A 21,867-nucleotide genomic window follows, 5' to 3' on the forward strand; every position below is an offset into this window, starting at 1 on the left:
TATGCTAGATTTCGGTGGTAGTTGGGATGACCACTTACCTCTTATTGAGTTTGCTTACAGCAATAGCTACCATTCCAGTATTCAACTGGCCCCGTATGAAGCTCTATAGGGAAGAAAGTGTAGATCCCCAATTGGGTGGTTTGAAGTCGGGGAGACAATTAAAGGCCCAGAATTGATTCAACAAGCAGTGGAAAAGGTTAAGATTATCCGAGATCGATTATTGACAGCCCAAGGTCGCCAAAAATCCTCTGCGGACAGCCGTCGGCGAGGCTTAGAATTTCAAGTTGATGATTGGGTATTTTTGAAGGTATCACCGATGAAAGGTGTGATGATATTTGGTAAGAAAGTAAAATTGACTCCTCGTTATATTGGACCCTACAAGATTATTCGCAAAGTAGGTCGAGTAGCATATGAATTGGACTTACCTCCAGAAATTGAATCAGTCCATCCAGTATTCCATGTCTCAATGCTTCAGAAATGTATTGGAGATCCTACTAGGATCGTGCCGGTAGATGATGTTCAAGTAACAGAAAAGCTAGCCTATGAAGAGATACCTATTACCATACTAGACAGGCAAGTACGAACACTTAGGAATAAAGAAGTAGCTTCAGTCAAAGTCTTGTGGAGAAACAATAACCGAGAAGAAATGACTTGGGAAGCGGAAGAAAATATGAAGTCTAAGCACCCGCACTTATGTCTACCCCCGGAAGAGACCCAAGATGAGGCACCGACATTATGAGGTATGTATGCTTTCTTTACATGCTTTTGGTCGTGTGTGGCCATAAAAATATTGCTATTGTGTTGTAGCCCTGTGAGGCATGTTTATTGTGGGCTGTTGTGACAGGGTGATAGCACCATATTACAGGGGAAACTTTGGCGAAATTTTCGTAGAATTCCCGAAAACTTATCATTCGAGGATGAATGTTTTTAAAGGGGGCAAAGATGTTACACCTCGAAAAATTCCATGTCGTTGCATAGTAAATGGACTAACACCGGGTAAGGAGTATACGTTGTTTCTATATGTAAGAAACGTTATTTAACGATATTAATTAAGATTTCAAAGACGTTGGAAGTAAGAGGAGAAAGTTCCTTAAGGAAGGCAAAACATATGTTGTGTTATGGAAAAAAGTTTCGTAAAGTACCGAGCTAATGTTGACTTAATGATGTCTTAAGGAAGAATTATAACGATCCTTAGATAGGTAATGAAGTGTTAAACAAGTGTCAAGAAGGTTCAATAAGGATTGGAGATCAAACGAACGACGGAAACAATTTCCGGGAGGTGGGGTTATACGACCGCTTATACGGTCCGTATAAGGGTCCGTATAGCACCGAACAGAAATATGGTTTCTCTGATGGAGAAGTACGGTCACTTATACGGACCGTATAATGTTGTACGGACTGTATAAGTGTCCGCAAAACACCCGACGGGCTGTGTTAAGTTCAAGTATTTAAATGTGATCCCACTTCACTAATTTCATTTCCTACACTTCTTCGTCTCTCTCAAGGATTATAGAGAGTTCCACACACTTCTCCTATAAGAATTCAAGAGAAACTAATGATCAACTTCATCAAACCATGAGAATCAAGTGCAAGAAATTCATTAGGGTTCATCCAAGACAAGGAATCTCATTGGAGGTGGAACTAGGGTTTTGCTCAAGTGAAGTGTTTCCACTCAAAGCTCATTCATATTGAATCAAAGGTAAGTTTTATGATCATTCCATGTTGTTTAAAATATTGAGAGGTTGAAAGACTTAGATTATGAAAGGAGGTGGAAGATGGGTCATAAATATGAGGATGGTGGCACATTTGAGTAGTACCTTAGAATGAATCATGATTCTTGACATGTTGTAATTATAAATATGTTACAAATGACATTAAGAACATGGGGGGAAACACTACATAGGGGTGAACGTAATATTGTACTATGATCATCATTATGGATGATTTGAAGCGGAATTGGGAGATTTGATTAATGGAGGTGAATGAAGATTGTTGCTTATGATATTATGAATGTTATTATTGACGTTGGGAGTTGATATATTGTCATGACCCGACTAGGGGCCGTGACGGGTACCCAGGGCTAACCACCGAGCACCACTCGTTCTACTACTCATCATACTTATTAAACGTTCGTTTATCAAATTCGTACTCAATCATAAGAAAATCATTTTCCATTTGATAACATAAATACTTTTATATACATAAGCCTTTCAGCTATGAAAATGATAATATATATATTACCCACACTGCGTATCTACGAGCCTCTACTAGTGTACTAGACATAGGGATGGGACAGTACCCCGTCGTGCCCAAAATATACACATGTACACAAAAGAATGATCAAAGGCACCTCCAGAACAATGGAGTACTCTCAAATCAGCTACTAGCTCCTACGAGTCTAGATCAATATCACCTCTCTGTCTACCTGTGGGCATGAACACAGCGTCCAAAGAAAACGGACGTCAGTACGAACATTGTACTGAGTATGAGAGGCATAAATGATAACAATACGTCAATGAGATAAAGGAAGCATCAAATAAGGAGCAACTGTAACTGACTGTCAATTGTAAAAGATATAATGCATACTGGCTTACTTCATAATCGCCGTCATATCATGTATGCATAAATGTATAAGCTGCCCGTCCATATAGGTACGGTGTGGAAATCATTAGCCTACGTACAGGCCACCCGCGTCCGGGGTACCATCTCATGCCGCCCACTAGTGGTGTCTGCCCATGTCACCTAGACATAGTGTATACGTTGCCTGCCTTAGCGGTGTTTGCCCGGCCATATATGTCATACCCTCATCTTGATAGGGCATGATGGGCACCCGACTCTCATCAGAGTCGAGCGAACCCTTAAACGTTCGCTCTACCAAAACCTGTCATCTCAAAAACTTTAAAAAAAACATGAAACTTTTCCAAAAAGAGATCATTGTCTTTATACAGATTATGAAAACTTTCAATCAATTACATACTTTAAATCAACTGAAATTATCTGAAAATACATACTCTTTTAACGTCTACAAATGATTCGCACTTCCCGACGCCCTATCCACAGGACACTGTCTGCAAAGTCTCTAACATATACAAAATACCATAACAAAAGTACTTGACTCGGCAATACTCTGAATTGAGATGGAGCTCGCCAATCCCGCTGGAACACCTTTAGCAAAGTCTTCTACTCATCTGGGTGCACCTGCGTGGCATGAAACGCAGCCCCCGAAGAAAGGGGGTCAGTACGGAATATGTACTGAATATGTAAAGCGTCACTGAATTATAAACAAGGAAAGGCGTAACAGTAAACCAGTTTAGAGGCAACCCGGGAGCAACCTGGAACAGCATTTTGATCCGTGCCATGTAGTGCCTTACACAATTTCCAGCATACACAATATAAGTACAGCATACCCAATTTCTAGAATACACTATGAGAATATAGTATTAGAATAGTCCCTTCGGACGGCCGCTTCCGACATAGTAGCAATGATGGCCCCTTCGGGCATGCCGCCGGCATAATAATGCTAGTCCTGGCCCCTTCGGGCATGCCGGTTCCGACATAATAATAATGATGATGGCCCCTTCGGGCATGCCGCGTCCGACATTATAATAATGATGGCCCCTTCGGGCATGCCGCTTGCGACATAATAATACTAGTCCTGGCCCCTTCGGGCATGCCGCTTGCGACATAATAATAGTAGTCCTGGCCCCTTCGGGCATGCCGCTCGTGACATAATAATACTGGTCCTGTTCCCTTCGGGCATGCCACTTGCGACATAATACTAATGATGGTGTCTACACTACTCAATCCACAAATATCAATACAAAGAGATACCGCTATGGAGTGTAAACATAAAATCGTAAATGAAACAAATAGTAAAATCTCGCACCCCCTTCGGAGTGGTTTTGAAAATTGACTTTATGTTTCCTTTAGTACAAAACTAATTTTCTTGAAATCATTAGTAAACCATAAACACGTCTCAAGTAAATCCGAGTTAGTATAAGCAAGTTAACAACCATATGCACGAGCAGAGTAGTGGGAAACTAAATGCGCATAATTCGACTTTTAAGACTCAATGTATAAGTATCCTCACCGACGCCTGAAGACTCAGAAACAAGTTTCGGGTCAATCCGACTTAGTATAAGAAAGTTATGAGTGTTTGAAGTACATAACCTTCTACGAACGTTTCAGAAGCTATTTTTGGAAAATTAAGGCAACAATCATACCAAGTACCTTTCAAATATCGTCATGGACATCATTCATTATAGAACCCCCATGAACATTTCTAAAACAATCCGAGTTCGCTTATGAAATTTATGAACGTTATTCATTATAGAAACCTCTACGAGCATTTCCAAAACAATCCAAGTTAGCACATGAAAGCCATAAACATTCTTCATTATAGGAACCTCTACAACAATTTTCAAGCAATCCGAGACCGTCTACAAAAGTTAGGGACATTACTACTTCTAGAACACTTTAGACTTTTCTTGTTATTCAATCATGCAATAAGTTCGGCTATACTAAATATACTCACATCAAGAAGTGAATAATAATCATTAACAAGCTCGGAATCAAGAATAGAGTTACCCCAAGGTAAGTATCATAACTTACTTAGCTCTAGGACATGCCAAAAGAAAGAAAAAGTAAGCTTTACATACCTGTTCCACGTCCTATTAGTTACGCTCATTTGTCCAAGCTCGCTATCGCTAGTCTACATTCAGGAAGATTACACAATCATTAAACACATCATCACACACTTGTCTTAGTCTTTCAAATAGATTCATTTATAATCTGCCGAAATTTCGGCAGCATTTCCCCTCTAAATACACCATCCCCGAGAATCTCACTCGGCCAATTTGTCAACAACAATCCCAACAATCATATCTCCAACTCAACAATTATTTCAAATGCATTCTAACGCTAGCAATCCTTTCTACACAATTCGACGGCATTTCATTTATATTCAATTCAACCACACATAGTCAAGCTAACATCAAACATTCAAGTATTAATCCGAAATCATTCTAATGTGATTCAAGAACACTTCAAACAATTCAACCAACATACCACTTCACCCGAAACCTTCCAAATTCAACAAGAACAATAACAACATATTTTCTTTCCTTCCAAATTCATGAACTATACCAATAATTCACACACTAACAACATTACTTTCCATAAATACAAGAGACTACATTCAATCCACTTTGGCTTCCAAAACAGCCCACAACAATTTCAACTTCAATTTGAATCATTAAACTCTCACTTTCATCATAGAATCCATGACGACAACAACCAAAATACTAGATAGAATTAATTCATTCTTGCCATACAAGGTAGCCTATATTCGGCCACCACCCCCAACACACAATTTTCATGGTTTTCATCCATTTCCACACACTACAACATGTACAAAACATTCATAACATATGAAAAAGAAGATTAAAGCTTACCTCTTCCACTTAACTCCACAACTTGGCTAGAGTTGTAATTGACACAATAAGTGTTTTGCTTGCTCCAACAACTACTCCATGTTAAAGAGGACCTTCCAATTAGTAGAAAAGCTAGAATAAAATATATTTTTTTATCAAGATTCAAGGGGTCAATTTTTGGGCACCATGGCCGAATGGCCCTTGCTCTTTGCCTTCTCCAAGTTTCCTGAAATTTCCAAGTGGTAAGGATGAAAAATATGGTGAATTAGTCACCTTTTGTCTTCTTTAATAAGCTTCCATGTGGGCCATAGCCCACACCACATCACATGGCCACTTGGCCCATTTATTTCATGAATTATAAGTTTCCAAAAATTCACTTTTAACCCCAAACTTTCCTTAATATTTTCATGGACCATCTTGTGAATTTCCCTTTTTGCCCCTAGCCTTTCTTAATATTTCCACATCAAAAATTTTCATAAGCAACTTGTATATCAAACAAGATCAAAATATAACCTTGTCCTTAACTCCTCGCAATTATCTTAAAATATCCGAATGCACAAAATACGGGATATAACAATATAGGCGCGGTGTAATATCATCAACATGTACTCATCATAATGCACGCATAGAAACTCAAAGTCAGTATACTTTATCGAGGTGACGTAAGGTCGTGAACCCCCGATGACATTATGGACATCTATAAGTATTCTGCCTCACCTTGAAGGAAATAGTATATAAGGTGAGTGTATACAATAAACGACATCATTAAATTTACAGAAATATCATATCATAAACTCTAGAATCTTTAGACTCAAGCTCATCATCATCATTATTATGCTCGTAATATATCTCTTATCTCATATAGTTATTCATGAACATAGACTCTTGGCTTTCCGGGATATAGAGAATTCATGGAGAGGAAGGAGAAATCATGCTATTGGATTCATGCCATAGAAAGAAAGGACTAGCCTCACATACCTTTTCCGTTTAACTAATCTATCGCTTGCTTATTCTCCTTCAAGTTTCTACCTTCAAGAGAAGTCGCATGAACATTAGCTAATCGATTACTTAAACGTGCTTACTAAAGCTAAGGAAAATTGGGCAGCATTTCTTTTGTTTATACCACTTTTCCCAAATTCTATATCAACTCTCAAACATTCATAACAACATTCACAATATAATAGACCACAATCATCATTCATCTACATTATCCGCATTTCACAATTCCTCTTCAATTTCTCCATAATTGTGATTATAGTTCGCTATTGCGTTTTCTCATATATAATACTTATTCCATGGTCTAAATGTCATTCACAATATATTTACAATCACAACATACCAAAATCTATAATTCAATCCAAACCTTCACCCAACAATGTCACTATTCCCATATTTATGACCCAATTTCTATATCTTTCTACAATCCATGAGTTATTAACTTTCAACACCTTAAACAACCAATAATGATCATTAAACTCACCTTAGATGATGGATGAACAACCCTTGAGTGGAACTTCTCTTCTTGCACCAAAACCCTAACTTCACTCCCAAGAGAATTCTTGACTTAGATGGACCCTAGTAAGCTTTATGCACTTGACCCACTTGAATTCCTGATATTGATATTTGTTATGAAGTATGTGGAACCTTCTAGAGGTCTTGAGAGAGATGAAGGAGTGTGTGGAAAATGAAATTAATAAAGTGGGATCACATTTATATAAGTGAACTTATTCAGCCCGTCGGGACTTCTACGGACACTTGTACGGTCTGTGGAACATTGCACGGCCTGTACAAGTGGTCGTGGTTCACCAACTTGGAACACTTCATTTCTGTTGGGTTATAAGGACATATATACGGTCCGTATAACATTCCACGGGCCGTATAACATGGTCGTGTAACTCACAGTTTTCCCGAAAGTTGTTCTCGTCGTTTCGTTTGGTCTCCAATCCTTATACAACCTTCTTAACACTTGTTTCACACTTCATTAACCATCTAAAGGAAATTATAACTCTTACCTAAAACATCATTAAGCTATCGTTAGTGTCACGACCCGCCTAGGGGCCATGACGGGTACTCAGGGCTAACCACCAAGCACCACTCGTTCTACTACTCATCTGCTCTCATTTATACATCTTATGCTCATAACCATGGTAATTATTATCATTTGAAACATATTTACTTTATATACATGAGCCTTTCGGCTATCAAAATAACATACATACATATATATACAATGAGGAACTTGTGAGATCATACTACCCACACTGCGCATCTATGAGCCTCTACTAGAGTACTAGACATATGGACGGGACAGGACCCCATCGTGCCCACAACATACATATACATATATACCAAAAGAATAATCAATGGTACCTCCGGAAAATGGAGTGCTCTTCAAATCAGCTAAAAGCTTCTACGAATCTGGATCAAGATCACCTCCCTGTCTACCTGTGGGCATGAACACAACGTCCAGAGAAAACAGACGTCAGTACGAACATTGTACTTAGTATGTAAGGCATAAACAATAATGAAGCATTAATGAAATGAGGAGGCATCAAATGAGGAGCAATATGTATCTGACTGTGAATCATGAAAGAAATAATGCATGCTGGCTTACTTTCATAATTATCATCGTATCATATATGCATAAATGTATAAGCTGCCCGTCCATATCGGATCGGTGTGATAATCATTAGCCTGCGTCCAGGCCTCCCGCGTCAGGGTTATCATCTCATACCGCCCACTAGTGGTGTCTACCCATGCCATCTGGCCAGGGTGTATACGCTGCCCGCCTTAGCGGTGACTGCCTGGCCATATAGGCGTGGTGTTATATCGTCATCATAATATGCCCGTCATACTGCATGCATAATGACTCAAGGACAAATATACTTTATCAGGGTGACGTAAGGTCGTAATCCCCCGATTTCATTATGGAGCATTCATTAACATTCTGCCTCACCTTGAAGGAATTAGCATATAAGGTGAGTGTATACAATAAATGACATCATTAACTCTATAGGAACATCATATCATGAACATCTAGAATCTCTATACTTTAACTCATCCTCATCATTATTGGCTCATAACATATCTCTTATCTCATATAGCTATTCATGAAGAGGAAGGAAAGTCATACTATAGGATTCATGCCATAGAAAGAAAGGACTAGCCTCACATACCTTTGTCGTTTAACTACTCTATCGCTTGATCATTCTCCTTCGATGCTCGCGTTTCTACCTTCAAGAGGATTCGCATTAATATTAGTTACTTGGCTATAAGAACATTTTACTATTTCTAGGGAAACATTGGGAAGCATTTCCTTTGTTTCTACTACTTTTCCCACATTCTATATCAACACCCAAACGTTCATAACAGTATTCACAATGTCGCAACAACAATCATCAGTCATCTACATTTCCCACAATTTACCACATTCCTTCAATTTCTCCACAATTATGGTTATAGCTCAGTATCGCGTTTTCTCATATATAATACTTATTGCATGGTCTAAATGTCATTTATAACATATTTACAATCACAACATACCGACATTCATAATTCATTCCAACTATTGTTCAACAATGACACTATTCACTCATTCATGACCCATTTCCTACCTCCTTCTACAATCCAAGTGTTTCAATTTTTCAACACCTTAAATAACATGTAAATACCACAAAACTCACCTTGGATGATGGATGAACAACCTTTGAGTGGAACTTCTCTTCTTGCACCAAAACCCTAAGTCCCTTCTCTTGAGTTTTCTTGGCTTAGATGAACTTTTAATGGGTTTCATACACTTGATTTCGTGGATTTGGTATAGTTTGTCACGACCCAACTAGGGGCCGTGACGAGTACCCGATACTTGTACCGAGCACCCCCTTGTCTATCGTTTTGCCTTTACCTCTTAGCAAGCCGTATGAACGGTGCCATATATATATATATATATATATATATATATATATATATTTTTGAACATTAACATTAGCAGCGTCATTATGAACATAGACTAGTAAACTTAGTTATCACTTTATACAACAACATTAACATGCTAAAACACCATATATCTAACTGTACCTGACTGACTGTACATATCTGTCTACGAGCCTCTAGACACAGTACGCTTATACATAGAAAGGGCCGAGTACTGTCGTGCCCAAGAATACATACACAAAATAGTACCACTGAAGTGAGGCTCCGGAACAACTGGAGCGCTGTAGAGTACCGCTGGTAGAGCTCCTAAGGATCAAGTCCACCTGTCTGCCGACCTGCGCGGCATGAAACGCAGCGTCCACAAGAAGGGACGTCAGTACGAATAGTGTACCGAGTATGTAAGACATGGAAGATAACACAAGCAATAACATAGTGTATAATTAATAATGTCATGGAGTCATAGGACATAGAAAATAGAACTTATACCATGTCATGTATTATCATATCGTATCATATCTTATCTTGTCTTGTCGTAGCATATCGCGTTATAATATATCGTGTCATAGTATGTCAGGCTATAGTATATCATATCATAGTTCATCATATCATAGCATAGCATGTTATAGCGTGTCGTGTCATAGCATAGCGTGTCATAGCATGTCTCACCATAGCATAGCATGTCATAGCGTATCATAGCATAGCATAGCTTGTCATATCATGTCCTGTCGTGGTAGATCATAGCATATCATGTCATAGTATAGCTTACCATAGCATATCTTATCATAGCATGTCTGGTCATGACATGGTAGGTCATATCATAGCGCCGAGCAATGTCGGCTCACCCACATAGCGCCGATATACATCGGCTCACCCATATATCCCGCGTCCGGGCACCCCGCGTCCGGGATGATAAGCCAGCTGATCAGGTAGCAATGAAACATGTTTCCCTTCCCATTCCCCCATGTATCCCTTCCCCCCAGCCCAGGTTCATATACATAGCTTGCATATATGTACTTTGTATGCATATACACATCTTATATACGTACACATATTTTTGTATTCATATACATAGCTTGTATACATATACATGTCTTATATACATTTACTTATCTTATATACATATACATATTTTATATACTTATATATATATATCTTATATACATATACATGTTTTATATATATATATATATATATATATATATATATATATATATATATATATATATATATATATATACATATCTTATATAAATATACATGTTTTATATAAATATACATCATATAAGCACACAAGGGAGCCCAAGGGAAAATCATGTAGCCATCGGAGTGACGTAAAGTCGGTGACCTCCGAGTACATTATGGAATACTCATGATCGCTCTTGTCTCACCTCGAAGGGACAAATATTTTAAGGTGAGATGGTCAACGGAGAATAGTATTAAAGTAAACGTAGAATGAAATCGTAGGCGTCATAGATGACAGTTCATAGGCTTGGAAGTCTTTAGAAAGTGAAGTCATAGCTAGGGAATATAAATAGGATTCGAAAATTAGTTTATCATTTTCATGTTTACATAAGATACTTAGCTTAGTCATCTTAGTCATAGAGTCGTTCTGGTAGTACGTATCATAGGCATATCCTCTTATCTAACATCATTGTTATCATTATCGTCATGGAAGTATCCTCGTTAGAGGAGTCATAGTACTTATCATTTGGTAACGAAATCGGGATTAAAGTTTCCCTTTAGATTCACTTCAAGTAAGTCAAGCAAGACTATAAGGAAAATCCGAGAGTAACGGGCCCACCTCGGGCCGGATGAGGTAGCGTATACGATTTACATATATTACGTGTCATAGCGTTACTTGTGAGGATCTTAGGGTAATCGGGTCCCATTTATACAAGTGCTAAGGGTTTAGGAGGTTTTTCCCACAATTGGCACACTTTCTAATTCAATTCTATTGAACAAAAAGGAGAAAACTTTAGGTGCGGATTCCGGGGAACAGAGTTGTCCCCGAGGCTCGTACCCGACTTATTACACCTAAGACATGCCATAGAAAGAAGGGTGAAGCCTTACATACCTCTTTCCGCTCCTTTTGCTATTCCAAATTCACGTCACAATTTCGTCAAAATCTGCAAATTGGTCGTTTTTACCAAAACTCTCATTAGTATACTTAGAGTTGAAATCTTAAGGAAACACTTGGCTACCGAAATTTCGGCAGCATTTTCTCTGTAAATATACCATCCTCAACATTCAACATAGCCAAATTCTCAACCAACACAATCTGGGAATTCAAACCCGGCCAAACTATTAACATAATCAACAATCGCACTAGCAATTCACATATTTCATCCAAGATGCATGATTTCAATTTATTACCTTCTTCAAAACCTTCCGACTCCAATGAACACGATAACAACCTTATAGTATATATTCCAACGACATCATACCAATAGCATTACATACTATCCATGCAAGAACATTATTCTTCAATATACATAATCTTCCAATTACCAATACTTTACCACACTTATCAAGTCTTTACTTGCTATATGCAATCTACAACACAACAACTAAAACACTAAATATAACTTGCTTATTATTCTTCAACAATTCAACACATATACACGACTACATATGCCATAAAACAACCCACACACTATTTTCCAAATTTCTCAACCAACCCACTTGTGATACAACTATTTAATAATCTTTACTTTCGTAAGGAAGTTGAAATTAATGCCAACACATCAATAACAACATCTTCAACATTCTACAAGATGATTATATACATATTTTATCGAAAATTTTCTTCAAACCTCAATCCATAATTCAACAACATCAATACAACAAACTATCACCTTATTCTTGCAATTATTTCTTAATCCATGTTGATAAAGAAAGAAATTTAACGATTCATACCTTGTATTTACCAAAGTAACAAAATGTTCAATTTTTCACTTGCTCCCAAGCTCCTCCAACTCCAAAATGAAATTATATTTGTGACTATGCGTTGCCCGGACTTCGATTAGTACTTGTAGCTTGAAATTTTGCTCAAAATCTTTGATTTTGTATGAGATTTGAGAGCCCTTTGATGGCTGAACTTTCTGGAATTTTTCAGGGGTTTTTGATGAAGAAAAATGGGTTTTTGCCCCTTTTATATTAAATTGGGTCGGCGTACTGTAGCTACAGTACTGCTGCAGTACTGTAGCGGTGCTGTAGCAGTGCTGTTTCTGCGCGACAGTTCAGTTTGTAACGTCTATAATTCTCTCCTCCGAGGTCCTATCAACGAGCGGTTTGTTACATTATAAACTAGACTCGACGAACTGTATTTTAGGCTTTTGAAACGCCTTAAAACTCCAACTATACATAGAGATATACCCCTCCAAAGTTGAATAAAAATCCTTCCAGCATTTCTCAAATTTTTCATCGAACTTATTTTCTTCAATTTGCTCGATCTCGAAATATTCCGAAACTCTCCATACATGATATTTATCACTTATTATACTAATAATGATCATGTTCTCGCGTTTCAAAATACTCTTTCCCGATTACGACTTACGAGATCGTAATTCACCCTCTTTCTTCGTTGTTACGTACTTTCCATGGCTTGTGCTTTTCAAAACATTATGGGACGTCTCCGACACTCCCTTACTACGGTGAGGTAAATGTCATACTCCTGCTCTGAAAACGCGGGGTGTAACATAGTTGATCTTGGCTTTCCCTTGCATCCTTATGGATGAATGATGGAGAAGGTTCTAGAGGTTTCTTGGTGTGTGGAGGAGTGAGATGAAATGAATTAAAATGAGAGAAGGGTTCTTATATAAAATCTTGAAATCAGTCCCGACCGAGATATACGGTACGATTGACGAAGCGTCGATCGGATCGATGGGGCGTCGATCTGATCGTCGAAGTCGTAAAATTTCCAGTGAGCAACCTTTCGTTTCTTTTCATTCTATGGTGAGAAGGACGGTCCGTCGAACTTATCGATGGAGCGTCGATCTGTTCGTCGAATGGTCTCCGCACTAACTCGATTCTACGGCACAATCGACGAATCGTCGGCCCGTCCGACGGTACAAAGAACGGTCGTCGAACCCCCTTTCGCAGGACTGTAGTGAAGTTTTATTTAACGAACTTTTCTCCCTTGCCTCTAACTTCTTTGGAATCTTAATTAGAATTATTAAGCATCCTTTCTTACTTGTAGGGACGTCATGTACACCTAAACGTACATTAGTCCATTCACCGCTCAGCAACCCAAAGTTCCGAGGTGTAACAGTTAACTTATCACTCATAATTCTTACCCGACACGTAACATATCCTTTACTTTCTTTGACAACCTTCTTCCCTTACGTTAAATGTCCTTGGATCTTGATAAGGATCCTCAAATGCTATTTCTTACTTATCGAAACATCGTATACATGGTGCTCTTCACTATCCTATTCACTGTACGTTAATGGGAGATTTTCCGAGGTGTAACATCCTTCTCCCCTTTTGGAACATTCGTCCTCGAATGTTAAACACTCGGGAATTCTACGAAAATTTTGCCAGAGTTTCCCCTGTAATATGGCACTACCGTCCTGTCACAACAACCCATAATAACATTGCCTCACAGGGCTACAATACAATATCAGTATATTTGTGGCCACACACGACCAAAAGCATGAAAAGTAAGCATACAAACCTCATAATGTTAGTGCTTCATCTTGAATCTCTCCTGGGGGTTGGAATAAGTGCGGATATGTGGATTTCATTTTCTCTTCCACCTCCCAAGTCATTTCTTCTCGGTTGTTGTTTCGCCACAAGACTTTGACTGAAGCTATTTCCTTATTTCGAAGTCTTCGTACTTGCCTGTCTAAGATGGCAACAGGCACTTCTTCATATGCTAGCTTTTCTGTCACCTGTACATCATCAATCGGAACAATCCTCTTAGGATCCCTAACACACTTGCGGAGCATCGAGACTTGGAAGACTGGATGAACTGATTCAAGTTCTGAAGGCAAGTCCAATTCGTAGGCTACATGACCCACCTTGCGGATAATTTTATAGGGTCCAATGTATCGAGGACTTAACTTCCCTTTCTTGCCAAATCGCATCACCCCTTTCATTGGCGACACCTTCAAAAATACCCAATCATCAACCTAAAATTTCAAGTCTCGCCGGCGGTTGTCGGGATAAGATTTTTGGCGACTTTGGGCTATCAACAATCGATCTCCGATCACCTTGACTTTTTCTACTGCTTGCTGAACCAATTCAGGGCCTATTAGATGTACTTCTCCTATTTCGAACCATCCAATTGGGGACCTACACTTTCTTCCATATAAAGCTTCATACGGAGCCATTTGAATATTGGAATGGTAGCTATTGTTTTATGCAAATTCAATAAGGGGTAAGTGGTCATCCCAACTACCACCAACGTCTAAAACACACGCTCTTCGCATATCCTCCAAGGTCTGTATAGTACGTTCGGCTTGTCCATCAGTCTGTGGATGAAATGCTGTGCTAAGTTTCACTTGGGTACCTAGACCTCATTCGAAGGACTTCCAGAACTAGGCTGTAAACTGTGCTCCTCCATCTGTGATAATGGATATTGGTATACCATGGAGTCGCACAATCTCCTTGAGATACAACCTTGCATAGTCTTCTACTAAGTATTTGGTTCTGACTGGAAGAAAATGAGCTGCTTTCGTGAGTCTGTCCACGATCACCCATATGGAATCATACTTGCCTGGGGAACAAGGTAACCCCACAATAAAATCCATTTTGATCACTTCCCATTTCCAAGTAGGATTTTCCATCACTTGCAATAACCCTCCTGGCTTCTGATGTTTGATCTTTACTTGTTGGCAATTTGGACATTGGGCTACAAATTCTGCTATGTCTCTCTTCATGCCATCCCACAAATATATCAATTTGAGATCGTGATACATCTTTGTTGCACCTGGGTGAATAGAATACCGAGAATAATGGGCTTCTTCCAGAATTCGTCGGCGCAATTCTGCAACATCTGGAACACATAGCCTATCTTGATATCTAAGAATCTCATCCATCGAAGGTTTAAATGGAGATCTGTCTTTTTCACGAAGTGTGTCTCTATACTGTCTCAACTGAGGATCTTCATATTGACGCTCTTTCACTTCCACATTCAGGGACGAAACCGTGGGATTATTAATACTAATCCCTGCACTACCCGAATCAATCACACGTACTCTAAGATTAGCTAGTTGGTGGAACTCATGAACTTATTCTTTCTTCTCTGAAGGAACTTCGCATAAACTGCCCATTGACCGGCGGCTAAGCGCATCAGCTACTACATTTGCTTTTCCAAGGTGGTACAAAATATTCACATCGTAATCTTTCAATAACTCTAACCACCGCCTCTGCCGCAGATTTAACTCCTTCTGCTTGAAAATGTACTGAAGACTCGTGGGATCTATATAAATATCGACATGCACGCCATACAAGTAATGTCTCCACATTTTTAATGCATGAATGACTACGGCCAATTCAAGATCATGAGTTGGATAGTTCTTTTCATGTTTCCGCAACTGTCTCGAAGCATAAGCAATAACTCTACCGTGCTGCATTAACACACATCCTAACCCAACACCGGAAGCATCACAGTATACCACATAACCATCTGACCCTTCTGGAAGTGTTAAGACTGGAGCTGAGGTTAATCTGTCCTCTAACTCTTGGAAGCTGCGTTCACAAGAATCATTCCATTGAAATTTAGCTGACATTTGGGTTAGCTTCGTTAATGGATCTTCTATAGTACCCTGCCAATCCCAGAAAACTACGAACTTCTGTAGGTGTCGTAGGCCTTGGCCAAGTCTTCACAGCCTCAATTTTCTGAGTATCAACTCGAATACTGTCATCTGAAATAACATGGCCCAGAAATGTTATGGAATTCAGCCAAAACTCGTACTTTGAAAATTTTGCATATAATTCTCGAGCTCGAAGAATTCCAAGTACGATACGTAAATGATCCGCATGTTCTGATTCTATGCGAGAGTATACAAGAATATCATCAATGAATACTATCACGAATAAATCCAAGAGCGCCTGAATACATTATTCATCAAAATCATGAACACTGCCGGAGCATTAGTCAACCCAAACGACATCACTCGGAATTCATAATGGCCATAACTAATTCTGAAAGCCGTTTTGGGAATATATTTTTCTCTAACTCTCACTTGATGATAACCTGACCTCAAGACTATTTTAGAAAACCACTTGGCACCATGTAGTTGATCAAATAAATCATCAATCATTGGGAGAGGATATTTGTTCTTTATCGTCACCTTGTTCAACTGTCTATAATCGATGCACATTCGTAAGGAACCATCTTTCTTTCTCACGAACAAGACTGGTGCTCCCCACGGTGATGAACTGGGTCTAATGAAACCCTTCTCAAGCAAATCTTTCAACTGCGCATTTAGCTCTTTCAATTCTGCTGGAGCCATTCGAAAAGGAGGAATAGAAATAGGCTTGGTGTCTGGCAACACATCAATGGCGAAGTCAGTTTCTCTTTCTGGAGGAAGGCCTGGAAGTTCATCTGGAAATACATCCGGAAATTCGTTCACTACCGGGATGGATTTGAAAGTTGGTGACTTTGCTACTGTATCATGTACTCAGACTAGAAGATAAATATAGCCTTTGGCTATCATCTTTCTTGCCTTAAGGTAGGAAATAAACCTACCTTTTGGAGATGCTGTATTACCCTTCCATTCAAGCACAGGCTCTCCCGGAAATTGAAATCGGACTATCTTCATTCGGCAATCCACATTAGCATAACATGAGGCCAACCAATCCATACCCATAATCACATCGAAATCTAGCATGTCTAGCTCAATTAAATCAGCTTTGGTCTGGCGATTGCATATCACAAGTACACAGTATTTATATACTTGTCTAGCTATCACGGGATCACCAACCGGAGTAGTTACCTCAAAAGGTTTGATTTGCTCGGGTTTCACCCCAATACGACCAACAACATATGGAGTAGTATAGGAGAAAGTAGAACCCGGATCTATCAAGGCATATACATCATGGGAAAATATGGACAATGTACCTGTAACCACATCTGGGGAGGACTCAAGATCCTGTCGTCTGGCTAAAGCATACACACGGGGCTGAGTGGCACCCGAAGTAGATGCTCCCCCTCTGTCTCTACCTCGTCCTGCTAGGATCTGGGAAGTCTGCCCTACCGGGCGCAGTGAAGATGAACCAGCTGCTGATCCTGTGGGCTGAACCCTAACTCTACCGCTCGTTGACGGGCAATCTCGCATCATATGCCCAACCTGGCCACAGGCATAGAAAGCATCCGAACCTTGGCGACATTGTTCGGAATGTAGTCTACCGCACTGGCTGCATCGCGGTACTAAGGGTCTCCTCTGACTATAATCTTCCCTGAACTGAGAAACTGAGGCCCTCGAACTCTGACCCTGTCCTGAACGAAAGGAGCGATCAAATCTCCTACCCGTAAATCGTGAAGGTACACTAGTCACCGACTGGCCTGAGTGCCTAGAATATGTCTGTCCTGATCCCCCTCTATAATCACTGCCTGCTCCCATAGATCTGGCCCTTTTTCTTTGCCTTCTATCAATGTCGCGATCACCTCTTTGTGGTTGTTGTCGTCCCTCTAAGTTCTGGGAATGGGCTTGTATTCGAGAAATATCCATCCTTTCTTGCAACGAACCCGTTAAACAATCCTTGAACAAATGTGGCCTCAAGCCACTCACAAACCTGTGTACCCTATTTCCCATATCGGCCACCATAGTCGGGGCATATCTAGCCAAGGAATTAAATTGAAGGCTATATTCCCTGGCACTCTGTTATATCCCGTATTTTTTAACGTCGGATTATTTGTAAGCTGAGGTGGGGCCCACACGTCAAGATTTCTTTTGGAACATGTGACAAGTTATATGAATCACATATGTAAAGTTAAACACAACTCATGAAGGAACCTTGGGCCAAATCAAAGTGGAAGCCCTCCAAACGAATATTTTTAAGAAAACGTTTTCGGGTGACTTGACTTTGAGGGGCAAAAACGGTATTATAAGTTTGGAATTTGGGAAAATAAAAAGATATAGAAGTTGTAGATAATTGAATTAGCTTTCCAACCATAGGTCGTGGGTTCCCAGGTGACGTCGGTACAAGGAGATATGGACGTTTTAAGGTCGAAAGGTCAGTGGGCTAGGCCCAACTCGGGGCCAACCGAGTTAGGCCCATGACAAAAAAAAGGAAATTGAGGCCCAAATAAAGGGGGTGGCCGGCCATGGCTTGGCAAGCCCATGAGATTTAATTAATTTTTCCATGTGCTAATTAGATAAAAGGGGATCATTATCATAGAACTTTCAAGAAAAATTTAGAAGGAGAAAAAAACAAAAGAAAGGAGAGCAAAGCAAGAGGGCCATTCGGCCATCTCCAAAATTTTTTGCCCCTTTGAAATATTGGTCCAAAAATTATTTTCTTGTGGTATTCCTACTAATTCAAGGGTCCTTTACAACTTGGTGTAGTTATTTTGGAAGAAAGGGCACTTGTTTCATCAATTTGACAACTTGGTCAAGTGAAGAAGATTGGAGAAAAAGGTAAGAATTAATTCCTTTTTATTATGTTATGAAGGTTTGTTTATGTTGTAGAATGTAGAAATGAAAAGAGTTTATGGAAATATGGAAGTTTGCAAAGTGGGTGTGTATACATGTAGGTGGCCGTATATGTATATTGTTGTATAGATAATATGAGTTGAATTCTATGTTGTATTCTAGTTGTGGTTGTGGTGGAATTCATATTGGAAATGGAAGTTGAATGACTTTGATTGAGGTTGGAAATATGGAATATAGTCATGTGGTGTATGGAAGTAGAATGGAAATGGATTAATTTTGTTTAATATGTTAGTTATGTTGTTGTGATTCTTATAATGTAAATGAAGGTTAAATGGTTTAAGTTGGTATTGAATTGGAATGTAGAAGATTATGTCACTTTAGAATGATTTTGTGATATTATGGAAATGAAGTTGTTAAGATGTGAATTATGATTATGGTTGATGAAATTGGAAGATGGAAATATGTTATGAATATGTATGTTGAAGATTAGAAGTTTTGGATGGATTATGGTTTTGGTGAAAAATTTGTATACTTTGTATATTTTGTGAATATTTCGTAGAAATGATATGAAATATTTCCAAATTGTATTGTAATGATCTTGATTAGTAAATGAATATGAGAAGGTTGGTATTGATTTGAAAATGTGAAGTTGGAATGAAAACTATTACACTATGTTGGAAAGGAGACTAGTTATGCTATATTGTGTTTTGTGATGATTATTGGTATTGTTGTTGGTATGGTTGTTGATATTTAAGCCGAGTTAAATCTCGGGGATGTTGTATATATAGGGGAGATGCTGCCCAAATTTTTGTAGACAAGTATTGGTTAAGATTGAAATCTTAAAGCCTTACAATTAACATTTGGTAATTGTGACCAAATTATAGATTTTGGCGAACTTGAAACTTGATTTTGGAGACGTGTATGAAGCGGAAAAGGTATGTAACGCTTCACTCTTCCTTCTTTGGCATGTCTTAGACATAATAGGTTTGAATACGAGCCTCGGAGACGATCCTATTCCTAGAAATCCGAGTTTGAAATTAACTTTTTTTTTTCATTCAATAGAATTGAATTAAGCTTTCCATATCTTATTGAGACAATTGCATATAACGTCTATAACTTGTTAAATGAAATCGGATTACACTAAAACCTTCATAGGTGTTGTGACTATCATAATGAGAATATTTCTATGATGAATATGACGAATATGGTTTCATGGTTAAAGATCACGAGTTATGGACTCAATATGAATATGAGAAAATAGAGTTAGTTCCTAATCCTCAATCTTATTTCTTTGAACTTGACTCCACTTTCTAAAGACTTCAAGAATACAAGGTGTCGCCTTATGAGGTTTGTGATCTTATTATATGTCTTCTCTTAATACTACTCTACGTTTATGGTCTCGCTTTATGGTACTAGTTCCTCCAAGGCGAGACAAAGTGACCATGGTTATTCCATAAGATAATCGGAGGCTACCGACCTTATGTCACTCCGATACAGACACGATTTTCTTTAGGCTCTCATGCATGCTGTTATATGTTATAAGTATATGTATATGTATATGGGGAAGATTGGAAAAGGGAAGGCGCTATAGACGCACAGCCACCTGATCAGTTGGAGTATGGTACATGATATCGTCCCGGACGCGGGATATATGGTTAAATGGATCGGAGCCGACGCCTCGGCAATATGACATGTTCTATTTTCTATATATATGGAAAGAAATGTCTTCCTAAGAAAGTAAAGTAATATATGTGTATGGACCGGGCTGCACGTTCCGCAGCAATATGTTATAGTATATGCATATATGGATCGGGCTGCACGTTCCGCAGCGTCAAGCATGCATGGTATTCGCCCAAGGACACTTATATGCACAGGTTATTTTTCTACCTCATGATATGCTCGGTATTTCTTTGATGTCGTTATCCATGTTCTATATTTCCTGTATGTTATTATTCATGCCTTACATACTCGGTACATTACTCGTACTGATGTCCCTTCTTGTGGACGCTGCGTTTCATGCCGCGCAGGTACACCCAGATGATATGAAGTTATTACAGAGGATGTTCCGGCAGAGTTGGCAAGCTCCATTTGCTCCCAGAGTGCTGCCGAGTCAGGGTTTGTACGTATGTTTTTCTGGATTGATGTTAGAGACTTTGCAGACAGAGTCGTGGGTATTGGTTATCAGTCTGTAAGCGGCTCCATCAGCCGATATGTCATTCTGTGTTATGTAGTAAATTTTATATAATTACGGATTTTACCTAAAATTGAGAACGATAAAAGATGGATTTCGAAAGCTTAATATGTATTTTACTTTTATCTGATTTTCAGAGTCTGAAGAAATTATGTGTGAAATAAGAATCAGTGGGTTCGCTCGGCTTCGGATACGGGGTCGGGTGCCCATCACACCCTAGCGGAATTGGGGTGTGACACACTCATACTTCCTTGCTTCAGATTTAAGAACCTATCCGCTCTAGCTCGGCAGACCTCGAGTGGCAAATAGTGACGGATGAAAGCATCTACAAAATCTTGTCATACGGGAGGAGGCGCATCTTCTTTCCTTGATGCTAGCCAATTGTTGTACCACAATACCGCCACATCTTTAAGCCTATAAGATGCCAACTCCACAGATTCAGTCTCGGAGGCATGAATAATTCTCAATGTTCTCAGCATCTCATCAATAAAACGTTGCGGGTCTTCATCCGTCTTTGACCCGAAAAACTCCAGAGGATTTAAACTCATAAAATCACGGGCTCTGGTACTAGCTGACCGATCACTTGGGCCTACATTCTGCCGTTGTGCCTGGGCGGCAACTAACTGTGTCAATAGATGAATGGCCTCGGTCACTTGTTGACCCGAAGCAACTGGTGGAGGAACTGGAGCTGAAGCTCCTCCTTGTTCTTCTA

The 21,867-nt window shown here is 39.2% G+C and overlaps 1 long non-coding RNA gene across 1 annotated transcript; it reads left to right on the forward strand.

Annotated features, from left to right (window-relative positions):
- Positions 1 to 18,875: 18,875 nt before the first annotated feature.
- LOC132633922 (uncharacterized) lies at positions 18,876 to 21,293 on the forward strand. Its single transcript, XR_009579936.1, has 3 exons — positions 18,876 to 18,949; positions 19,849 to 19,899; positions 20,992 to 21,293. It is a non-coding gene; the product is annotated as an uncharacterized LOC132633922 (long non-coding RNA).
- Positions 21,294 to 21,867: the final 574 nt, after the last annotated feature.

Source organism: Lycium barbarum, chromosome 3, assembly GCF_019175385.1.
Source record: "Lycium barbarum isolate Lr01 chromosome 3, ASM1917538v2, whole genome shotgun sequence".
In the NCBI taxonomy this organism is placed as follows: Eukaryota; Viridiplantae; Streptophyta; class Magnoliopsida; order Solanales; family Solanaceae; genus Lycium; species Lycium barbarum.